General features: G+C 45.8%; 1 protein-coding gene across 4 annotated transcripts in view; it reads right to left on the reverse strand.

Annotated features, from left to right (window-relative positions):
* Positions 1-25,620, reverse strand: part of CHKB (choline kinase beta) — a 461,430-nt gene that overhangs the window by 420,436 nt on the left and 15,374 nt on the right. The gene's annotated exons all lie outside the window — the stretch shown is intronic.

Here is a 25,620-nt window from a genome sequence, read left to right on the forward strand (position 1 = left end):
GTTTCATTTCGTGTCAGTGTCCAGCCACTGCTGAGTTAGGATTTCTATTCCCGATACATGACTTATGTTCGTTTCACCTTTGTTTCGCTGGTCTTTTGGATTGTCCTATATGTAGTCAAGTCTACAAGGACATTTGATTGAGTAAATAATGTTTGTTGTGTTGCACATGGCAAATATCCGTAATGTTATCTTCTCTCCTGACCGTGGATGGTTGATGACGTTACTTTTCATGACAAGTCCAAAATTGCTAGAATGTAAGCATGGAAATGTGCCAGTACGTGGCGTGGTCGGTTTTTGTGCTGCCGGTATAGTGGCAACTAGTTGATCTCTGAAGTTTTTGATCCTCTGGTGGGCAAATACGGGTAATTCTTTGAAAAGGTGTTCAACCGTTTGGTCACAAGTGAGTGTCCTCCAATTCTTTTTGATGAGACTTGATTCTGTTACTTTGGATTGAAAATGTGGATACATACACCAGTGAAGCAGTTCTTGGTATTCCGTTGGTGTTAGTAGTTTGTCTCGTTGTACGGAGTCCATCTTGGTAGTTGCAGCCTCAATTTCCTGTGGTTTATATCCGCGGGCAATGAATTTCTCTCCTATTTTGGTTATTTCACGAGTATATTCATCCGGGTCACTCACAATCCATTTGGCTTGCAACATTTGACTGTACGGGAGATTCTTGATGAGGCTTGGCTGGTGGAAACTTAGTCTGCGAAGCAAGTTATTCCGATCAGTTTGTTTGCGGAAAATATTGGTACTGAACCCATTTCCTTGCATTGTGATTTCAACGTCCAGGAAGTGCATCTTCTCTTATGCTGATTCGTAGATGAACTGTATCCGAGAGTCGAAGGCATTGATGTATGTGAAGAAAACATCAACATTTTCCTTTGTTCCTGTCTATATTCAAAAAATGTTGTCTATGTAAGGTATCCAAAGACTGATGTAGTTACGCCATACTGCGTGATTGAGTATACGGGCTGAATCATATTTATAAACAAAGCAGTTTGCATATGTGGGAGCCATGGTCGCTCTCATAGATGTTCCGGACACTTGGAGGTAATATTGATCCTTATATTGAAAGTAGGAGTTTTTTGCGAGAAACTGAAGCAAAATCAAATCCTTGTGTGCCATAATGTCGCCTTCGTCAAGTAACATCTGCTCGATTGCTTCAATGTCCAGGTTGTGGGTGATGGATGTATAAAGGCTCTTGACATCAACCGTGAACATGATGTTACCAGAATTATAAGTAGTGTCCTTCAAGTATTGCAGAAAGTGATCAGTGTCTTTGACCTATGTACTCGTTTTTTGTACAAGTGGCTTCAAGAAGTAATCAATCAATGTACTTGCCCAGGGGTTGTAGGAAGCGGTCCATACCTGCAATGTTTGGTCCTCCTGGTGGGTTCGTTGGATGTTTATGTATCTTTGGGAGCGGGTACAAGTTGGGAATCCTTGGGTGATTGGTCTGTAGAAACCTCTGTGTGTGTTGGTAGATCCAACCAAGATCTGCTTTTGTCAACATCTCATTGAGATTCTTCATTATACTAATGGTGGGGTTGTGGTCCAATATGGTGTAAAGATTGGCATCGCTCAGTTGTCTCATACATTTCAGGTCATAGTCTGTTCCATTCATTATAACGAGGGCTCCCCCTTGTCGGCAGGCCTAATTCAAATATTTCTATTGCTGTACAAGTTCTTAATAAGCATCACTTCATGTATGAGATTGCTGTATTGTGGGCGTTTGAAAGAAATAGCTTTGAGATCCTTCAACACCCGTTGTGAAAGATCTCTACTGATGGCACTTTAATGGGAGGCATAAAGGTACACTTACTCCTCAATTATTTACGTTCTGTTCCGTCATCTTCTGTATTCAACCTCTCACTGCCAACCGCTTCAAAGAAAACTTTGCATTTATGTTTTCTGACAAAACAGTTTGACCTTGGTGTCGAACAGCTGGTGCTGTATGTGAAAACGAAACAAACCATTCCATATGGTATCTTCTTCAGCCTTTGTGAGGGGTCTCCTTGATAAGTTAACAACTAAGTTTTCTTCGGCTGTCTTGTTGTCCTCCTGCAGCTTGTGTTTCCTTTTCCCCCTCCTTGTTGTTTTTGTTGTAGTCCTAAAAAAACAAACATACAGAGAGGTTTCTACAGCAATCACCCAAGGATTCCCAACTTTTACATGCTCCCGAAGATACATAAACATCCAACAAACCTACCAGAAAGACCAATCGTTGCAGGTATGGACAGAATCCTACAACCCCTGGGCAAATACATGGATTACTTCTTGCAGCCACTTGTACAAAACAATGTGTGCATACGTCAAAGACACCACTCACTTTCTGCAATACTTGAAGGACATTACATATAATCCTGGTAACATCATGTTCACGGTTGATGTCAAGTGTCTATACATCCAGCCCCCACAACCTGGGCATGGAAGAAAGCGAGTGTATGTTACTCAACGAAGATGACATTATGGCCCACAAAGAATTAATCTTGATTTTGCTTCAGTTATCAACGAAAACTCCTACTTTCAATATGAGGATCAATATTACCACCAAGTGTCCGGAACATCTATGGGAGCGACCATGGTTCCCACATATGTAAACTGCTTTATGTATAAATATGAGACAGACCCTATACTCAATCATGCAGTGTGGCATCTGTCTTTGGATACGTTACATGGAAAACATTTTTTGGAATATGGACGGGAACTAAGGAACATTTTTATGATTTCTTCACATACATCAATGCTATCGACCCTTGGATACAGTTCACCCACGAATCACCACAAGAGAAGATACAATTCCTGAATGTTGAAATTACAATGCAAGGAAATGGGTTCAGTACCAATATTTTCCGCAAACAAACAGATCTGAATAACTTGCTTCACAGACTAGTTTTCACCAGCCAAGCCTCATCAAGAATCTCCCGTGTAGTCAAATGTTGTGAGTCAAAAGGATTGTGAGCAACCCAGATGAATATACTCATGAAATAACCGTAATGGGAGAGAAATTCATTGCCCACGGATATAAACCACAAGAAACTGAGGCCGCAACTGTCAAGATGGAAACAGTACAATGGGACAAACTACTGACCAACACCAAGAGAATTGCACAAACTCCTCCGCTGGTGTATGTATCCACATTTTCAATCCAAAGAACAGAATCAAGTCTGGCATCAAAAAGAATTGGAGGACATTCACTTGTGACCAAAGGGTTGAACACGTTTTCAAGAATTGCCCGTATTTGCATACCAAAGGAGCAAAAATTTCAGAGATCAAATAGTTACCACTAGACCGGCAACACAAAAACCGACCATGACACGCACTGGCACATTTTCATGCTTACATTGTAGCAATTGTGAACTTGTTACGAAAGGTAACATCGTCAGGAGAGAAGATAAAATTACAGATATTTGCCATGTGCGACACAGTAAAAATAATTTACTCAAATGCCCTTGCAGACTTTACTACATAGAACAATCCAAATGACCAAATGACCAGCGATACAAAAGGTGGAACGAACATGGGTCACGTATCAGGAATAGAAATCCTAACTCCGCATTGGCTAGACACAGCCACGAAATGAAACACAACATCTCACAGATAGGATTCCAGATAGTTGAGACTGTGATAAGACATAACAAATATGAGAACATGACCCAAATGTTAAATCAAAGGGAAACCTTGTGGATTGAGCAACTGGGCACCCTGCAACCAGATGGTATGAACGAGGAAATCAATTATACGTGTTTTGTGTAACACTGCGTGGCATGTCTCATATGACATATAAACAGAATAATATATTTATTTTCATCACAACTGGACCCTTACTTGGTAAATGTGATGAATTCCAAATCGAAATATTTCTTATCGACATATGCCCCATGCTAGGTAAGAATTGGTGCAGTCACACGGTGTGAGACTACACAACACTTATCCGCTTGGTATTAGGTTACCCAACTTTTGGTATAGTTCCCGGGTTTATATAGTGACATTTTCGAACGCCATATTTTCGAAATGCCATTTTGTCGACACAAAATTGCCTAATTTTATTTTATGTCAGGTTTTTTTTATTATTTTATTTTTGAAACCGCCCGCCCCCGTTTTTTTCTTATTGACACTTTTTTTTGTAACTTCCGAATCAAAAATTATTCATATAAAATAAAGAAAACATTCGGAAAAAAAAATTGCGCCATTTTTTTTTCAACAAAATGATATTTCGAAAATGTGTTTTCGAAAATGTAACCTGATACCATAGTTCTGTACTACACAAGTTGGTAGTGTGACTAAGCAGCCATGCCTATCTCAAGAGGGGCAAAGGTGAGCTGTACAAATGAAATCCGTAAATAGAAGTAGCCAAGTAACACTTACACTCAAGGTTTCAGTTATAGATTATTTAACATCAGTTTTAAATAAGCATTCTTTAAAATGGCAATTCGTTGTAACAGTTTAAATATATTTTACATTTACTTTTCAAAATCAAAACAAGTTAGTGGATAATCTTTGGATATGCTTCTTACACCATTCCCACACCCTGAGGTGACTTCAATCACAAGGACAGTAATGGCATTTATAACTCACACTGGTATACTTTGCAGATTCTGAGCTTGCAGAAAGGAAAGGGTTAGGGAAATAAAAAGGTTAGACAGTTTTTCAGTAAATGTGAGGACAACTAAATCCTCCAATGAAGTCTAGATAAGCCTTTCCCAGCAGTACCAGTATACACCAAGCTACCACCTATGAGGGACAAACAATATCAAAGTCAATGGAATCCCACTAACCCAAGGGGAGACATTGTTCTGTCCAGAGTTTCTCTGTTCAGGTGAAAAAGGAGGTCAGCACAGCAGCAGAGCTTCACCGGGCAATTCAAAGGTCCAGGGGTTTGCAGCAAGCTTCGTTCACTGTTTCTTCGCTGGATATTTCTCCCAGTGGTCGACTCTGCCTGTAGTGCCAAAACCCTCTCCTTTTAAAGCAGGTATCTCCCATTCATGCACAGCCTAGGCTGTCAATCACACAGCAGGGTGGCTGTCCTCAAAGGACAGCCAGCCATTCAGGACTAGTTGCATTCAGGCATTCATAGAGACAAAGGGCAGGGGAGTTTTGGGACCCTCCCTCACATCCTGTCCTTCCAGACCAACCGGAGCCAGGGGCGGGCTTCAGGGCTGAAGTCGCCGAAGGAAAGACAAAGGGCTCGAACCTGTCTCAATACACATAGTAAAACTCAAGAAAGACCTCGCAAACAGAAAATGGCGAAAAAAGAAGACAGGGGCCATTTGGATAAAATGGTCACCCATGGGTGCGGTAATGCAGCCGAGGGTTCAGCCTGCAGTAGAAAAGCACGCAGGTAGGTGTAGGGAGAATTCTCAAAAATGTGCTAATTCCCTTCACCTTAGACCCCCAGCAACCTTGCTGGATTTTGAGGACTTGACTTTTTTTTTACCTGGAGAGAGTGTGACTCTTTTATCCCAATCTCTCGTGTATTTTGATGTGTTTTACTCTTGTGTTCTTCGATTATGGAGTTTTAGACAACTCCATAGGCATCTTTTCATGTGTGTCACACAGCACCCTCAGTGCAGTGGCACTGGGAAGCCTTTAAGTCTTTCCCAAGGTTTAAACTACTGTTTCCCAGAGAAAGTAAAGTGAAATTGACTTTACTAGTCTTTTAAAATTCCTAGACCCAGCACACCCTATCTTACAATAGAGTGCTGAAGGGGTTCCCTAGTATCCCCTGTGTCTACATACTCATGTAGCAGTCAAATGCTACACTTTCCTATCGAAATGGCTGGAGGCAGTGGTTTTACAACGAACTACCATGATTTTTCCCGACCGCGAACACAGGTAGCGTTAAAAAATCACACAAGCCATGTTTTTCAAGATGGCACCCGAGTCCCCTTTGTTTAAACAGGTCCTAGTCTTCTTTTTTCACCATATCTTTGTGGAAAGGTCCTTCTAGAGTTTTGCTCTGCGCGCCAAACCAGGTTTGGTCCCTTTGTTTCGTCGCCTTTGGCAGTTCAAGACTGAAGACCGCCTCTGGAGCCCGAGTGTCTAGGGTGGGCAGGAAGTGAGGGAGGTGCTCAAAACTCCCTCTGCTTAGTCTCCTAGGAGGCCCAAATGCACTCTGGCGTGATTGGCTGGCTGATTGTCCGGCAAGGACAGCCACCCTGCTGGGCGAGTGGCAGCTAGACTGGAATTAATGCGAGGAAACTGGATAAAAGGTGAGTCTCGTGGCTTGGAAGGCTGAGTCGACCACTGGAACGAAAGAACCGAAGACGAGCTTGAAGAGGACGGCTGCTGCAACTCCTGGACCATTGGTTTGCCCAGTGAAGCCATGCTGCAGGTCCGAATCACCAAGTTCATCTCGACAGAGAAGCCCGGCAAGGACGAATTCTCCCTTTGAGTTGGTGGGGCCAATCAATTCGTAAGCCACCTGGATACCATTCTCAGAGATGGTTGTGTTTTCCTCAGAGTGCTGCAGGAAACCGAATAGCCAGGGAGAGGGACACCGGTTTGTGTGCTCGTCTACAGCTACCGGAATTGAAGATTTGCCAAGTGCCAGCTTTGACCAGTCCCAGTGCAGTGCAGGAGTCCCCTGACGTCCTCCCTCTTGTCCCCACGACTGAGGCTCAGGAACAGTGAGATCCACAGGAACTGCCAGGAACAGAAGTCTTCAGCAGCATCTTTTTCTTAATTTTAAGGACTGTGAAAACCCAACCGATAGAATTTACCTCTCACTGCGAAAATGCTTGGAACTTTGGCAACTTGCAGGCCTAGTCAGCTTGTGTCCCAACATATGAATCTTTCTTTTACAAACTACTTCTGAGAACTTTGGCAACAAAAATTCCGTTTAACTACCAGAACTGCCTTATCCTCTACAAGACTTTATCCCATTGACTTTGGCCTAACCAATTGCATTGAATCAGCTCCTCTGGTGAACTCAAACTATTTTCACTGTCTAAAGAGTAACTCTTCTTTTAGTTAACCTATGCCTTTTTACTTCGACTTCTAAGTACTCTGAATGCCATTTTGCTCCTCCTTCAAAGTAGTTTAAATGCCTCAGAAACGTACAGTGTAAATTACTGAAGTATATTTTTGTGTGATATAGATTGCCTCCTTCTAGTGAATGTTTTATAGCTGACGGTTGAATAAATTAATAAGTGTTTAACCAAGAAACTTGAGTATAAGAGTTTATTTGAATATTTGTGATTGTAGACCTCTGTGTAACATCCTTACAGCGCACATTACCTCTTGAGAGAAGCCTTGCTGCTCAGCTCCGCTGCCAAAAACTGTGTAGTACAGACGTATACCAAGGGTTGGTTTTGCTTACACCTGTACTCATAGTTGTGTCTAGTGGTCCCAAATGGTAATGCATACAAACTCTGCCTAACAGTAGGAAAAAGTAAACCACTGCCACCAGCCATTTAAAGTAGTGAGGGTAACCTAAAAACTTTACGTAGTATAAGGGCAACTAAGTAACCCCCGAGCATTCCACATAAGATGGTGTGTGCTGGACCTACAAAGAGAAAAGGTATGTAAAGTCAATTTCACTTTACTCGTCTTAGGAACTGTAGTTCACACAAGAAAAGGTATTTAAACCTTTGGAGAAATCCAAAGGAATTCTCAGCGACACTGCACTGTGTGGTGTGTCACCATACAAAAAGCAGATGCCTATTGAGTTTGTCAGACTCCAAAAACACAAAATCCAAATCAGGTAAAAACACAAGAGTGGAAAAAGGTCTCGCTCACTCCAGGGCTAAAATGAAAAAGTCATAAGTCCAGCAAAAGAGCTGGGGGTCTCTGAGGTTGGAGGGAATTAGCACAGAAGTGAAAATTCTCCCCATCTCTCCACGTGTCATTTAACCACAGCAATGTATAAATTCATTGTCATTGTATCCTTACTTTAGATTCGTATCACCAAGATATCACTGAATGCTTAATGTGATGAATTTCAAATTGAACACATAACCAAGATGCTTAAATGCTAAAGGCTCGCCTAAATACAACGACAACCTTTATTGTTGGTATCTACATATGTGAAATGCTCCCTGCAATCAGATTGACACCTCTATTGTTGGAATCTACACATTAAGGTGCAACTACATTACGCGCTGCCGAGACCTATGCTGTTCCCACAGAGGAAGAGGCACGCAAGCCGTGGATGACATCATTGTGTTCAACAACACGTGACACATCGGCACCACACCATTTCCAGGACAACTGAGCATATACAAGTCATTGGCGTTCGCACGGGTGGCTGAGCCTCTCCCTGCGACTGCCTGGCATCAAGCTAGGTTAAGTCTTATACTCGACTGAGATCAGCACAACTACTAGTTCTGGGATGTACAGATTGCTTTAATACGTTTACTCTTTTGTAGATCAGGGATTCAAATGGCTTAACAATCAGCTACGGGGGCGTGGCTAACTAGCCATGGGATAAGCTGTGGATCTCTGTGGCTCCCACTGATCCTACATCATCCTGTTAAGCTTGCAAGGAAAAAGCGGTGTACATGCTATTTAAACAGATCTACGGCTGTGGGAAAGTATGCTGCAGGCAAAGTATGACATCAGTGCCAGATCTGATGTACAAGGAAGGAGAAATACATGGTGGAACACTGACGAGGTCCAGAGGACGCCTTAGCAATATGGCCGCCCTAAGAGAACAAAGGGACTGAAGCGCCCACTCAGCGATCTGCTGCGGAATGAAGCGAGAACGTCCGCAACACATCAAAGACTGGTTACGTTGTAAGAGTGAAGACGGCCAGTGGGTGAGACAAGCCGTGCCCCTGCATCGTGCTACGACAGGGCATAGCAATACACACACGGCAGGAGGCGGGCCGCCGGTAAGCAGAGACCCAGAGGCTAAACCGAATGCCGTCTGTGAAGAAAGAACGGCAGCGGTTTGATACATCCACGGGTCGGGAGCGCAACATTACACACCGCGACTCACGAACGAAGTCAAGCCCGCAGACAGATGAGCCCAGGAGAAAGAGCTGCATAGCCCCCAGCTAGCAGGGTGCTGATAAGGAAACTGACATGGTGCGATTCGGAAGAGGCACTCGGAAGAAGGGAGTGCCTACGATACTGGATACATGGTTGCACCCCAGCACTGTGCAGTGCGTCGAGAAGAATAAACAATCTGCTACAGTTTCAAGTAGGCAAAGGGAAGCTGGACATTCTTATCAAATAGCCCAGCTAAGTATGCACGGCTGATGAACACTTTGTTGCTTAGGCGCGAGTAATGGCAGGGACGCACAGACAGTGGACCTTTAGCTGTGGGGGCTATGGTCAGAAAGCACACTTTATATGAGTCACTAGAATGGAAGGCTGGAGTATTGTTGGAACCCATCCAAATAACGTGACGGATAGGAGGCTGTGGCACAGAGAAGCCACATGAAGTAGGAAACACATATTACAACACGGGCACCTTATTGTAGGTAGAGGGAAGCCTTAGGAACAGTGACACGAAGCTCAAGGCTAATAACAGTGAATGTGGCAAGGTACACAATCACACAAAGTAATAAAATGTACTATGGCAGAGTGAGCAATGGGGAAGACACGAGCGCATGGAACTGTAGCTAGCAGACCTGAAGGAGATAGCGGCTCCACGAATTGGAGCAGAAGGGCACCCTGAGTACGCACGAGAACGTAACAAGGATACACAGAGGGCAAAATGACAAGGAACATATGAGGCTGTCTCGGGTATAACGGTGCACAGATGATGAGTCCATAACGAAAGGCTGAAGCTGATGTTCTGGACACCTAAGACAACCAAAGTGAAGGAGAAACGGAGGCAACACGAAGTGGGATACCCTCGCATGGCGCATCACGCAGACAATAGCCCACCAGAATACAAAGGTGCAGATCCAAGTCGGGCGCCGAGAGGCACCAGGATACGACGCATTGGCCCGTCCTAAGCTAAAACACCACTTTCGGGTTCAATGTGGCCTCCAAATTGAATAAAGTGAAAGGGAAACAGTCAACGATGGAGGAGTTCACCAAGTCACCTCAGACAACAGAGATGGGCAAGAACAAAGGGCAACATTCACAGAGCGAGGTAACTAGAGGCAATAGCGAACCATGAAGACATCATGGGAGGCTAATCTTGATGTTAAAATGGCTGAACTAAAGACCTCACTGGAATTTAAGATTGACGTCCACCTTTACTGCATCAATTTGCTACGGCAGGACGTGAGGACGCTAGCGGAACGTACAAGTGAGTTTGAGAGGGAAGTAAAGAAATGCTACCACCTGTGCAGCTAACACTACAGAAAAAAACACTGCATCAGCAAGTGCGTAACCTAGAAAACAGAGAAGAAGCGGAAGGGCGCGCACGTAGAAATAACATACAAATTGTGGGGCTTCCGGGGGGAGCATAAGGACCAGACCCGACAGACTATATCGAAACTATGTTACTACAGGAAATCGGAGGGGGAACCCTCACCCAAGAGTTTGTGGTAGAGAGAGTGCACGGAGCTCTGGTCAAGAGGCCGCCACCGGGAGCCCCTCCATGTCCAGTTATCGCCAAAATACTAAATTATAAAGATAGAGAGAAGATCCTAGAGCACTTCAGAAAAGGGGGAACGATAACAGAGCGTCGGCGACCATAACAGCGTACCAGGATTACACCTCCCTGGTACAAAGACGGCGAATGAACTACGGGGTGGTCAAAAAGAGGTTACGTGAAGCGGGATACAAATATATGTTGATGTACCCAGCGAAACTGAAGGTGTTTTACAAGAATAAGGCCCCCTTTTTTGAGACTACAGAGGACGCGGCAGAGTGGTTGGATGCACGGAACTGCCCAGCGGGAGCGGATGACCAGACCGCGAGCGGTGCTGATAAGTGAAATTGTACTGTCCTGCGCTGTATTGTACTATAGGACTTTGGGACTAGATTATAGAACAAACATATGACGAGACCGAGAAAGATGCCATGGAAAGAAATGTAAATTGAGCGATATATGGTTATCTTAAGGCGGGAGACACGTGTGGCGTTACATAATCAGCGCCAAGAGACAAACTATCACCCCCTAGGTAGTTTAGTTGATATACTGGTAGCACGGTATCCAGCTGCTGAGCTCCGAGTAACGGTAACACAGAGAAAGGGCTAGATGCAGGATTGCCTGAGATCCAGGGATGGAGCTGGGCGACAGTTTAGGGAAGTTGGGTTGGGGGAGTGGTTAGTGGGGCTAGTTCAAATAGGGGGGAGGAATAAGGTTTGGGGAGTTAAGTGGAAAAGGGGAAGGGGGTCTGCAATTATAAGCCAGTTTTACAAAGGAGAAGGATATGAGTGGAGGCAGGGTGGGGAGGGGGGTGGGGGGGGGGGGGATGTAGCAAGTGGCTGATATGGGGGACTGGAAGATAGTGACCTGGAATGGGAGAGGGCTAAATAGTTATATAAAACGGAACACGGTCATGATGTATCTGAAGAGACACAAAATAGACATTGCATTGTTACAAGAAACCCATCTGACCAGGGATAAACTGGAAGTGGTGAAAAGGAAATGGAGTGGGACTACAATAGGTGCAACATATTCCATCTATGCCAGAGGGGTCATCACGTGGATAGCGCCACATGTCCCGTCTAAACCGTTACAACAAGAGGCAGAGATAGATTGTAGAATGGTATTACTAAAAAGGGATGGTGGGGAATAAAGAGGTGAACATTATCAACATATGTGTCCCAAATGCTGACACCAAAATATATTTTGGAAATTTATATACAAGGATCAGCCCATATATGGAAGGAGCCGTTATACTTGGGCAGAAGGGGTGTAGGGGGGGGGGGGATTTTAATTGTACATTGGACCCCGAGCTTGACTGATCGGATAAGAAAGTCGCCAAGCCCACCCCGGTGGGGAAGGCCCTAGGGGCACTTTTAGAGGATTTCCGTTTGGTTAATGTTTGTAGGATGCTCCACCCACAACATAGAGAGTACTCGCACTACACAACCTACACACTCGGTTGGACTAATATATTTGTATCCAGTGCATTAATCATTAATAGAAGGCATGAGGGGTGCAGAGTACAAGGCAGCAGTCCTCTCAGACCACGCGCCGCTGATTGTAACGTGGCAGATCTCATCCCCCAGGTCGAGAATCCCTACATGGAAGCATAGAGCCGAAGCATTGAGGGATACTGTATTTAGAGAGGACCCGAGGAAGGTAATTAAGGAATACTTTGAACAAACACGGGAGTGTGAGGTCAGCTGGCATGCTGTGGGAGGCTTTCAAGGTGGTGGTGAGGGGGGGGGAAGCAATTTCAAAATCAAAAGGATTACAAGGCGGTATAGTGCGGGAAATGCAAGACATGAAAAGGAGATAGAGGTTAAAATGCAGGAAGGTGCAGGTTCCTGTGGGGAAGCTGAGGTATTTGTATTTATTGATTTATGAAGCGCCTTACGCCAAAGCGCTGTACAATTGAACAACATATTACATAAACAATAACAGTTGAAGCAAATACATTATGAATCAATCGACAAAACAATGAAAAGAGCAATTAACTGAGGGAGTTAGGTTGGGAAGGGGAGAGGGAGCAGATGGGAAGCGAGTGGTAGGAGGAGGGAAGGGGGAGCGTGAGAGGGGAGGAGGTGGGGGGATAGTTAGGGAGGAGAGGGGGGGGGAGCAGGAGGGGGGGTGATTCAGGGAGGAGAATGAAGGAGGAGAGACTTAAGGGAAGAGCGGAATGAGGTGAAGGTGGGGGTAGAGCGATAGCAAAAGGAAGAGAGTTCCAGTTGTATGGGGGGACAGGTCAAAGAGACCCCCCTCCCCTGCAGTCCCCTCCTTGTGAAGTCTATGACTCGTCAGGGGACCCCCTGCCACCAGGGCCCAGGTGGTGGGTGGACCACTGGCCGACACATTGACCAAACGTACTGTATTAGGCTAGGTCCTGGAAACCATATTGAAAACCAGAACGCCATCTTAAGACATGATTCCTCGTGCGCTGCAGCACGGCCCTCACCTTAAGAGAGTCCTCGCCTACCCTGTTGCCTCCGCTCCCTGGCAGATCCACTGAAAGCCTGTTCCCACGAACAGTCGGACATGAGCTAGTGTTAGAGCAAACACTGCATCTTTCACCTTCCGCAGTGCATCATTATCCTCAGCTTGACCCGGGCAGCGGGGCTGGCTTGGAATATAACTGGAAATTGTCCTTGATGAAACAAAAGCCTCGATCTTATACCAAGAAACTGCTCATACAGATATATATATATATAAATATATATTGCATTACAATGATATTCCTTCTACACGACCCCCTTGCCAAAAATCTACAAACACTATAAGAATAGAAGAATGTGTTTTTGCTTGACAAAATGGTCACGATACTCAAACCCCCTCAGTTATGTGCAAACACTTAGTGCCCCCGCCCTCCTACTATGTGCTCCTCTAGGGGAAATGTAAAGAGAGTGATATCAAGTTCTTATGTCATGATTACCCTGAGGCTGCTAGAGTGCAAAGGAACACAAGCGCGACAGTATTGTAAGCTCATGCAAATTGTTTAAGGAGATACATGGAATGCCATCAAATGTGAATGTACGAGTTTAACGTGTATTACTTCTGTCAACCATATTGGTCTGTTGCTCCTGCATGCTCCACCAACCCTAATGCTACCTCACGTATCGTGTTTACCATATAATGCTAGAGCTGCTAATCTTGCAAATACTTACCCTGTGGTGATTAATAGAACTGTTGATAGAGTTAACGTGTTTTGAAATGACTATGTACTGGTACAAAGATTATAGATGTGTAACCCTTTGGACATTTTACACTGTACGAATCCCTTCGTTTTCAATATAATTTGCAGTTTACGAGAAGAACATAATCCTGGGCATATCCAAGGTCACCTCCCCTCCCTTCCCATTGAAGCCTGCCAGAGAAAGTTATGGCCCGAGCTACACCGCCTCACCTCCCCCAATTCGGCTGGAGCCGCTTCAAGCATTCATGTTCCCCCGCAGCTCACATGGCCACGAACAGCCACCTGAATTATTTACAGCCCAGCAGCAAAATCCGGCCATAACTAGAGGCCAGAGGTGCCCCCTCATAGGTCCCACGACCCACCAGCTCACCCCAGATTAATGACGCTTGTAAAACAAGACACCCAATATTGCACCAACATTGTGTAAAAGAATCTGTCATTACTTCTAATGAGACCCAAAGCTCGGACATCTTACCCCGTGCCTTGAGACCCGACCCCGTGGCCTATGATACCTAGTCAACAAGTTAACAGCAACCCTGTATTGATGTATCGTCAAAATACTCCACCTAATGTGCATTCCTCCTGTGTTGTATTAACCTGTAGAATAACCTATTGTAGGATTTACAGGGCAACTGACATTGCAGCATTGAATGAATGGGGTGTGCCTGGCCCTTAGGGCAGAAAGCCAAGAAAGACGTCCATCAATGACACTGACCGGACAGCACCTCCCAGATGAGCCCAGCTGACCTGCCCACCCCACGTTGGCACCCGGCGATGTCCACCAACCACGAAGCGATGCGTCACAGCTGCACATATAGTTAGTCGACGCCACCCAATCCCCATGAACATGTGCCCCCTATAGTGTGTAGGTGTCTATGACATTTTTTGTAAATATAAACGCCTGTCTTTGCGATTGTCAGACAGAGCGCTCCGAGTTTTGCAGAGTTCTTTGCATGCCCCATTTGACTTAGATAAAACTTCCCATGCGCTCACCCACACTTGGTCCTAGCCTTATTCCCATTCGTGGGTGAGTCCATTATTGCCTCTCATTGCGGGGAGGGTCGTGCTATCTGGGGACGCTCGCCTTCACAGTGTAGAGGTGCTAGGAGTTGGAAGGAGCGTAAGCGGGAGGAGGCGCAGGGGGAGGGAGGTACAGTGAGAAGGAAGTGGTCAGCTGACCGAAGGGAACTGGAGGGAGAGTAGAAGGAGAGAAGGGAGGAGAGATAAGGGGGAGCGAGACCATAGAGAGATTTAAAGACAAGACAGAGAAATTGAAATTTAGTTGGGAGTGAAAAGGAAGCCAGCCAAGGGAAGAGAGAGGTAGAGATGGAGTCACGGGTGGTAAGTAGATAGAGGGTACGAACAGCAGAGTGGTAGATGGATTTAAGAGGGGCAAGGTGAGAAGTAGGAAGCCCAAAGAGTAGGGAGGAGCAGTAGAAGAGGCGGGAGGAGATTAAGAGTTCAGTAGCGTGGAAGGTGAGAGAAGGACGGATTTTGCGGATATTGAAGAGATGGTAGCGACAGGTGTGGGAAGTGAGGGAAATATGTTGGGAGAAGGAGAGAGAGGAGTCAAAGAGAACCCCTAATTTACGAGCTTGAAGAGAGATAGGAAGATTGGACGGAGGAAAGTGAATGAATGGGGAGGACAGGGAGGGGGAAGAGAGTTAGAGGGAAAGAATACAACTTCGGTTTTTGTCCGTGTTAAGAGAGAGAAATCGGGAAGACATCCAGTTTTTAATGGCAGTAAGGCAGGAGGACAGTTTTTGGTGAAGGTCAGAGGAGAAGGAGGAGAAAGAGAGAGAGTTGAGTGTCGTCAGCATAAAAGTGGTGGAAGAAACCAAAAGAGGAGATAACAGGGGCAATGAGGGAGGTGTAAAGAGAGAAGAGGAAAGGACCAAGTACCGACCCTTGGGGTACACCGTATTCAAGAGGATAGGTAGGAGAGGAGCGACCACCCCAGGAGACAGTAAAGGAGCGTGGAGAGGTAAGAGGATAGCCAGTTGAGGACAGAGCCTTTGAAACCAAAGGAAGAAAGAGTGTGAATGAGGAGGGGATGATCGACAGTGTCAAAGGCTGCAGAGAGGTCGAGGAGAATAAGGATAGAGGATCGTTTGGCATGGCGAGCAGAGAGAAGGGAGTTGAGAATAGAGGTGAGAGCAGTTTCTGTGGAATGTTTTGGATGGAAGCCTGATTGGTAGGGTGGTAGGAGAGAGGAGTTAGTAACAAAGGATGAGAGCTGGGAATAGGCAAGGCGCTCGAGAAGCTTGGAGAGGAATGGGAGAAGAGAGATGTGTCTAAAGTTAGAGGTGAGAAGAGGATCAGCAGAAGGTTTCTTCAGGATAGGGATGATCATAGCATGCTTAAAAGCAGAGGGAAAAGTAGCCGAGGAGAGACAGATGTTGAAGAAGGAGGTGAGGTAGGGGATAAGAAGAGGGTAAATTTTAGGGATGGGAAGGGAGAAGGTCAGAAGGGGCAGACGTGGGGTGGACTTTGGATAGTAGGGTGGAGACTTCAGACGGGGAGACGGGAGAGAAGATGGACATGTAGGATGAGGGGGGGTAGAAGTGAAGTCGGAGGGGGTGTGGATTTTTTGACAAAGGGTAAGAATCTTAGAGGAAAAGAGGTTGGCGAAGTCAGAAGGGGAGAGTGTAGAATTGGTCGAGGGATCAGGAGTGAGGGGAGAGAGAAGTCGAGAGAGAGTTTGGAAGATATGGCGAGGGTGAGTGGCTTGAGAGGTAGGTTAGAAAAGTAAGAGGATTTAGCCGAGGCAAGACAAGAGTCGTAGAGTGCGTGGTAAGAGAAGTAAGAGGTTTGGTTAGAAAGCGAGGGAATTTTGAGCAAAAGTCACTCGAGACGACGGAGAAAACGTTGCATGGAGAGGTGTTGAGGAGTAAGCGAAGGTTGAGAGGGATTCCGGGTTGGGCGGAAAAGAGAAAGGGGGTAGAGTCTGTCAAGGGAGGAGGAGATAGCAGAGGAGAGGGAGGATAGAGCATCATTCGCAGATAATAAGGAGAAGTCTTGGAGAGTTGGAAGGAAAGAAGAGCAAGTATCAGTAAAGAGGGAGGGGTCAAAGTTGCGAAAATCGCGCCGTGAGTAGGTTGGAGGGGAGGGGTTAGGAGCGGTGGAGTGTGGGAGAGGAGAAAGGGAGAAAGAGAGTAAGGCATGGTCAGAGAGATAGATAGGACGAGTGGAAGAGGGGTAGGAAGAATTGAAGATGAGGTCTAGGGTGGAGCCAGAGGAGTGGGTGGAGGAAGAAGGAACAGAGGAAAGGAGGTAGGAGTCAAAGATAGAGAAGAGCGGAGAGGATTGATGGGGAGAAGGGAGATGGAGATTGAAGTCACCAAGCATGGATAGAGGAGAGGGGGAGGGAGAGATAAGCGAGAGGAGGTGTTCCAGGTCTTCATAGAAGGAAGAGAGAGGGCCAGGGACACGGTATATGATCAGAAAAGAAATAGGGTGGGAAGAGGAGAAAGATTTGTAGAGGAATTCAAAAGGTAGGGAAAGAAGGGAGAGATGGTGAGGAGGAGGAGGAGGAGGAGATGTACTTGGGGTGGTAGAGGAGGCCAACGCCTCCGCCACGGCCAGTAGTGTGTGGGGTATGAGTAAAGGAAGCAGGACAGAAGTGTTATGGGGGAGGATCCAGGTTTCAGTTAGGCATAAAAAATGGAGGTAAAGGTGAAAGAATAGGTCAAGAACAGCTGTGGTTTTGTTGCAGATGGATCTGGCGTTCCAGAGTGCCATGTTCAAGTGGGTGGAGTGGTGAACGGTAGGGGGGTATAGAAGGTTAGGGCGGTGAGAGAGGGAAGGAGAGTAACAGGCAGAGTGTAGGGGGGTAGGTGGAGGGCTGGGCATTAGGAGGGAAAAGGAGAGGAGAAGATGGGAGTAGGGGAAAGGGGGGGGGAGGAGGCAAGGAAGGGTGGTGAGAAGGAGATTTGGAAAATTGCATAACAGAAGACTCAAAGAAAGGGTCAGTACGTATGGATCGATCCTGTAGAGTCTTGTGATGGTGAAGGCAATGATCAGTGTGGCAGTTTCAGGTAGGGGCAGTGGTCAGGGAAATGAGTTAGGAGAGTGATGGGGAGAAGATGGGGGAGCTGCGGGCAGTACCAGGCACGGCAGAAAGGTGCTAGAGGAGGAAAACAGGTAGTGGATGGTTCAAAGCAGGGGTCCACCGTAGCTGCTATCACACTGGAGTTGGAAGGGCCGCAGGCAATGGGACCAGGAGTGGTGTGGGCACAAGAGAAGAACAGAGTCAGGCAAGGAGGGTTGGCAGAAGCAGTGAAGTTCTGTCATTGGACCCGCACTAGAGCGGGAAGGGTTGCTGGCGGCGAAGAAGGGTTGGAGTCCTAAGCAGCCGCGATGGGAGAACTTCAAGCTTCAGAGGCAGTGGGGCTGGACAAGAATCCCAAGTAGTCAGCCAGGTGGAGCCAGGCTAAAGAGGGCAAACCCAAGTAGCCAGATCGGTGGCAGGCCGGCGGCAGCGGCTCAGAGATGGCAGGAGGTACCCCGAGCAGTCACGGCCCAGCCAGGAACCTGAGAGTTAGTGTGACAGGTGGATGGTCCAGGGGCAGAGCAGAGGCGATTCGAGGCTTGAGAAAGGTGCTGGGTGATACGAGGAGTTGGAGACTCACTGCGGATGTTATTGGTGACTGCAGGCGCCGAGACCTCCCTCGCACTAGGTCCAGGGACAGAGCAGAGGTGATCCGAGGATTAAGAGAAGGTGCTGGGTGATACGAGGAGTTGGAGACTCACTGCGGATGTTATTGGTGACTGCAGGCGCCGAGACCTCCCATGCACTAGGAGGGCTGCCGGCAGCTGGAGGGAGCCAGGAAGGTAGGACTCCGAGCAGCTACACCCCGCGGGACCCCAGTAGCTAGGGTGGAAGCGTGATGGCACTGGGGGTACCGTGGCAGGGCAGGCACAGGAGAGCACAGTGGCACTACAGGATGTAATTGGTGACTGCAGGCTCCAAGATTTTCCAAGCACTAGGAGGGCTGCTGGCAGCGGGAGGGAGTCAAGGAGGTGGGGCTCCAGCCAGCTTCACCCCGCGGGACCCCAGTAGCCAGAGTGGAAGGGTGATGGCACTGGGGGTGCAGCGGCAGGGCAGGTACCAGGAGGGCACAGTGGCACAGCAGGATCCCAGTAGCCAGAATGGAGATGGACGGCATGGGGAGAGCAGCGGCAAGGCAGGCACCAGGAGAGTACAGCGGCAAGGCAGGCACCAGGATCAAGAAATGGTGCCAGGTGATAAGGAGCCGGAAACTCACCAAAGTTCCACCGAGTGCCAGAGGAGATAGGATGAAGTTGGCGGCTGCAGGTGCGGAGTCCACACACGCATCAGGAAGGCTGTCAGTGGTGGAAGGGAGTCAAGATGGTGGACTCTGAACGGCCTCTCCCAGCCGGGACCCCAGCAGCCGGAATAGAGGCGAGACGACACAGAGCACAGAAGGTCTCCAAGACAGGTCTCCGGATGATAGATCAGCACAGCACAAGGACTGCTTCAAGCACTGGGCGAGTGAAGAGAAGGGAAGAGCAATCCGCAGGCCCGGCCGTCCTCCGAGCGGGAAAGATCACCACAGGAGCCGGGTTGGAGGAGGAGCTGGAGGAGGCCTCACTAGGGACGATACCAAAGTAGGTGAAAATGGGTCCGATTTTCATCAGGATCGCAGATGGAGGGGCCCCAGGAGTAGGGTAGCCGGAAGGGAGAGAGGTAAGTGTCAGAATTGCTTTTTTTATTGTTTATTTTCGAGAGATTCAGCCTGTTGAGAGGAGGCGCCGGTTCAGACTACCGGCTTCTGCGCCCCCTGCTGGTATTTTACGAGGTCATACGTCAACTGCAGGAGAAATGCAAAGGCCACTGGGAGAGGTTAAGTAACTTGAATGATAGGAAATACATAGAAAGGCAACATGTGGAAGGTGACAAACCAGGCAGATTGCTAGCCTGGTTGTGTAAGAATGAAGCCCCCAGACAGACAATCAGGGAAATTGTTATGTTCAATGATCACCAGGGATTCAGTAGTTTGTCAATAAGAAGTCTTTTATTTCAGTCCGGTGACGACCCCCGGGAGGGACTCAACCAACGTCCACAGCCTTGTCTTTTCCCTGTCTCTCCTCCGCGCTCGGAACCCGGAACCCTTGAGGTTCGGGATCCACATTCCGAGCGCACGGACAAACAGCAACAAACTAACATTATAATATGCAATAACTCTGGGCAACTTGTTTCCATCTATGTAACATTGATATCCTAACACCTCCTTCCTTTCCTTGAACTAATGATTGAAAACAATGTCTAAACATATTTATCTGAAACATATGTGCTATAAACTTAAGATAAGGTAGAACTCTGACTAAGTGAAAATATCTTACATTGTACTGATAATATTATGTCTATAAGTGATCGTGGTATTGGTGACCCTATATGCAAGTCCATCACTCCCTTCCATTGCCGAACTTGACAATTGCTACTCTCTCCTTGTTCCAAATGCCACCACCTCTGACCAGTACCGATGAGCCTAAATCTTTTACCACTTGTTTAGGCTCAGAATATAAAGATGCTCCTTTGCGAACTTTGGTAGGTAATTTGATTTTGATCCACTCACCTTCATTAATCCTAAATTCCTTACAACAATTTTTCCGATCATATCTTTCCTTAGATTTAACTCCTGCTTCATACATTCTGCTCCTCACTTTTTCCACCTCCACACCAACCATCTTGGATTTTCCCATCCATCCAGGACATAGATGTGAATTAGGTTTCCTACCTCTCAAAATCTCAAATGGCGTTAACCCTGTGACGCTATGGGGTGTTATTCTATACTGGAATGTCCTTTCCATCGCTGTCCTAAACCAATCCCCACCAGTTGCTACCGCAATCCTTATGGCTTCCATCAGTGTCCTATTGAAGCGTTCAACGCAACCATTACTTTGGGGATGATAGAGAGAGGTGTTTGCCTGTTCAATTCCATTCTTATCCAAAAATTCTCTAAATTCCTTGGATACTAATTGGGATCCATTATCCGACAAACATTTTCTAGGAAAACCCTCTCTCCAAAATAATTGTTCTAAGAATTTCGTAACACTGCTGCTGGATATATCTCTAAGTAGACATATCTCCGGCCATTTGGACAATAAATCTATGACCACCAGCAGATAACTGTCTCTGGTCCCTCCTATGTTAAATGGTCCTAAAAGATCTATAGCTATCTCATCCCATGGTACCCGCGGACTTTCCCTGATAACCATGGGTACTTTTTGTACGCTCAAACCCTTGTTTCCCTACAAGCACTCTGGACACTCCTTAACTTGCTCTTCAATATCTTTATCAATTCCAGGCCACCAGAACTCAGATCTTATTATACCTTTAGTCCTAGCTAGACCTAAATGTCCCTCATGGGCTATTTCCATTACCTGTTTCCTCATACCTTGAGGAACTATCATCTGATGTCCTCTATGTAGATGTTTGTCATTGATCCATAAATCCCCTTTAACTCTGGCAAATCCACCCATGTCACCTTTATAGTTCATTATTCTGTTTTCTTCAACCAATGTTAGTATTTTCTGGTACATTAAATCTTCACTACTAGCTTTATCCCACTCGTCTTTTTTTAGAGAATCATGTACTTGGAAAATCTCAAATGTTTCTTCCTGATCTGATTGATCTATACTGCTATGGCCTTCTCCGTGAACAGATCTTGACAAGGCATCTGCCACTACATTGACTTCACCACTAATGTGAATCATGGTAAATTGCAAACCTTGAAGAGCCGTGACCCACTTCATAATGCGTCTCGATACACCTTCCAGCCCACCTTTTGTAAAAATACTAACTAGTGGTTTATGATCAGTGCAAATCTTAAATTTCCTTCCCCACAGAAACCTTTTGAATTTTTCAACTCCCCAGATGCAAGCAAGAGCTTCTTTATCAACTACTGAATATCTAATTTCAGGATCTTTAAGTGACCTTGAGGCAAATGCTATAGTGTGCAGATCTTCTGAATCTTCTTGCATAAGAACCGCACCTATGCCATAATCACTAGCATCTACAAAAAGTACTGTGGGTTTCCCTTCTTCAAATGTCTTTAGAATAGGAGCATTGATTATGGACTTTTTTATCATTTCAAACTCCAACTTACAGTCTTCACTCCATTTAAATATCACGCCTTTGCGAGTAAGTCTTCTCATGTGTCTTGACATGCCTGACAAATTCTTAATGAATTTGCCATAGAATTCAACTAACCCCAAAAACGACAACACTTCTGCTTTAGATTTGGGATCTTCCATTTTCCTTATTGCTTCAATAGCATCCTCTTTGGGTTTGACTCCCTCAGCAGTGATCTCGTGACCTAAATAAACCACTTTACTTGCTTTGAATGTACACTTCTCTGATGCTATTGTTAGACCAGCTTCTCCTAATATGTCTAGCACCCTTTTTAACCGTCTATCATGTTCCACCTCATCACTGCCACATACTAAAACATCATCTTGGTAGTACATCACCCCTTTTTCTCCACTTAGTAACCTGTACATTATACTCTGAAATACACTCGCAGCCGACACCAAGCCAAACGGCATACGTACACATCTAAATAAACCATTAGGAGTGATGAATGCTGTTAAATCTCTGGAATCTGGATGCAATTCTATCTGGTGATAAGCGGACTTAAGGTCTAAAATTGAAAATATTTTGGATCCAGAGACACCCACAAGTAGGTCATCTATCCTGGGTAATGGAAATCTATCTGCCACCACCATACTGTTAAGATGTCTTAAGTCAATGCATATCCTCAAAGATCCAGAGGATTTTCTGACTACCACAATGGGACTCACCCATTCTGAAAAATCTATTCTCTCAATAACCCCTTCATTCTCCATTCTCTTTAATTCATCTTCTACACCCTCCTTGAGTGCCAGGGGAATGGTGCGCAATCTCGCAATCTTGGGAACCGCCCCCTTTTTTAGTCGTATCTTATGAACAAATCCTTTCATACATCCAAGCTTATGTTCCTCTTCAATCAGTCTCTCACCACTCACTGTTAAGACCTGTTCAGGATGACCTGCTTCAAGTCTGATTTTTAGCTCAGCTTGATCGCTCCACGAGAGTAACTCTCCCCCTTTGTTGGCAACATAAATAGTAGTGGTGGCTTTCCTATCTTTAAACTGCAGTTTAGCGTCAAAATATCCTATTATCTCTATTGGTTTGTCACCATATGCATTCGCCTTAATTTTGTTTTCTCGTAATGTACAGCAATTAAATCTCTCTTTCTATACCTGCACTCCTATTAATGTATAATCTGCCCCACTATCCATAAGCATCGATATTTGTATCCCATTAACCAATACTATGGCATAAGGCTTTTTTCTCTTCACTTTCCCATCAATGGCGTTCACCATAAACACCACTTCTCTACCACTTTCAATATAATCATCTTCCTCATTATTTACACTAACATCAAAAACTTGACCTGAATTGGAATTAAAGTTTTTACAACATCTGGCAATGTGTCCACGTATGCCACAATTGTTGCATATAATGTGCACTGCAAAACACTCCTTGTCCGATGCTACATGTGAGAAACTCCCACACCGGAAACACCTTCTTGTCGTGGAATCTCTGTTTGTCATTGTCTCTCTAAAACCTCTGGAGAAATTAGACTCTCTGGAAAAATTCTTGTTGTCTTTGACTAACCCTTGACGATTCCAACTTTTCCCCACTGGAGGTCTACTCTCTTGTCGATCTTCGCCTTTTTTTCCAAACTGGAACTGTCTCTTTGGAAAACTTGAGCTCATCCTCGGATTAACTTTTGATACTTTCTGAACTGCACCCTCATTTTCCTCCAACTTGGGTTTCTCAATGTTTGAATGATTGTCTGCTTGGAGTAACTTTATACATTTATCAGTGTGTTCCACCATCTTTGCAATCTCTATAGCTCTATCCAATGTGGGATCTTTCTCCTTCCATAGTTCTTTTCTAATGTTGTCGTTGTTGCATTTGATCATTAATTGATCGCGTATATGTTCTTCCTGACAGTGATTGAATCTACATTTCACCGCTAATCCCCTCAGAGCCGTAATAAAATCTTCTATGCGCTCTCCATTCTTTTGCCCCCTGGTAGCAAATTTGTACCTCTCTAGAATGATGTTTTCCTCTATTTTATAATGTTTGTCCAGCTTGGCTAATGCCTTCTCATATGGGCCTGTGTCTGGTATATCTATAGGTTCTGGTAATTTTCTTAGAACTTCCTGACCTGCTGTCCCAAGACAATGAAATAACAAGGCTTCTTTCCTTTCATTAGAATAATTAGGCCCAAACACTGCTAACGCATATTTGTGGAAACCTTCTTTCCAATCCATCCATCGTACTCTGGGTTCTCCAGGTGAAGGTAAGAAAAACACTGGAGCTGGAACATTTGCCATTATTTTATGATGCCAGTGACTGTAGTTACTATGCTGTGGTACGATTGGTTTATTCTTTTGCCAACTTTCCCTCTATTACTCTTGTAAATAACTGTGAAATTTGTAACTCACCAGCTAGGTTATAGTATGTGGGGCTGTCCGCTCGTTCTGCCAGACTTGCAAAGTTCGTTGGAGCGTAAATTCGCCCGGCGTCCAGCTGGTTTCCTCTCTCTGTTAATCGTCTCGCGATGCGTCGATAAGCGTTCCGCTGTGCTGAATTGTTCTTCGTTGTTTACATTTGGCTGCCGCTCCGTATGTGCATTCTCTTTTGTTGCGTGTAGACGTCGATCACGGCGTTCGTCACGCCGTAGGGTCCTCTTTTCAGCTGACTCAGTTACGTCGTTGGGTCCTGCTGTGGAACGCTATCGGTGCGTATAGCAGATCCGCATTGGAATGCGCACGCAAGTGTTTCAGCTTTAAATGTAAACACTTCGCGTGCTGGCTTCTTTTCTACCACTCCTTCATACTGTCATTTTCTGTGATAAATAAGATTATCGCCGGTACCTGTATTCCAAACAGTTCTCCCGAGCGTATGTCGATGCGTGGCCGCTCACTCTTCTTTTACGATCCGTAGCCTTTCTAGCTGATCGTGCCGGGGGTCGTCTGAAAAATCCTTTATCCTCGTCGCCAGCTGTTATGTTCAATGATCACCAGGGATTCAGTAGTTTGTCAATAAGAAGTCTTTTATTTCAGTCCGGTGACGACCCCCGGGAGGGACTCAACCAACGTCCACAGCCTTGTCTTTTCCCTGTCTCTCCTCCGCGCTCGGAACCCGGAACCCTTGAGGTTCGGGATCCACATTCCGAGCGCACGGACAAACAGCAACAAACTAACATTATAATATGCAATAACTCTGGGCAACTTGTTTCCATCTATGTAACATTGATATCCTAACAGAAATGCAGAGGGAGGATGGGAGGATGGAGGACACTCAAGAAGGGGTGAATGATTGCTTTTATAAATATTATCAAAAGTTATACGCAAACAATATAGAGGAGGAGGAAATTGACATATGGGATACACTGGCTGAGATCAATATGCCTAAGCTTGGGAAAGCGGATAGGGAGAATGAGGCCCCACTCACGCTAGAAGAGCTGGAGCGTGTTATCCAGACACTGCCCACTAACAAGGCCCCAGGGGCAGACGGCCTCCCAAGCGCGTTCTATAAAACATAAGGCAGATTTACTTCCACCATGTTAGCCATGCTAAATGAGGCGTTTGGCATGGGTAGGTTGCCAGAGACCATCAGAGAAGCGATTATTATTCCTCTCCTCAAGCAAGACAAGCCTAGTGCGGACTGCGGATCTTATAGACCGCTATCGATGCTCAACCAGGATAGCAAGATACTTACTGTAGTGATGGCGGACAGATTGAAGCCAGTGATAAATAAACTTATACACCCTGATCAATCGGGGTATGTCCCACACAGGTGTATCTCTGACAATCTAAGGAGGCTTCATCATGTTATAGACCAGAC

Source organism: Ambystoma mexicanum, chromosome 12 (genome assembly GCF_040938575.1).
Source record: "Ambystoma mexicanum isolate Mex_15411 chromosome 12, UKY_AmexF1_1, whole genome shotgun sequence".
Taxonomy (NCBI): Eukaryota; Metazoa; Chordata; class Amphibia; order Caudata; family Ambystomatidae; genus Ambystoma; species Ambystoma mexicanum.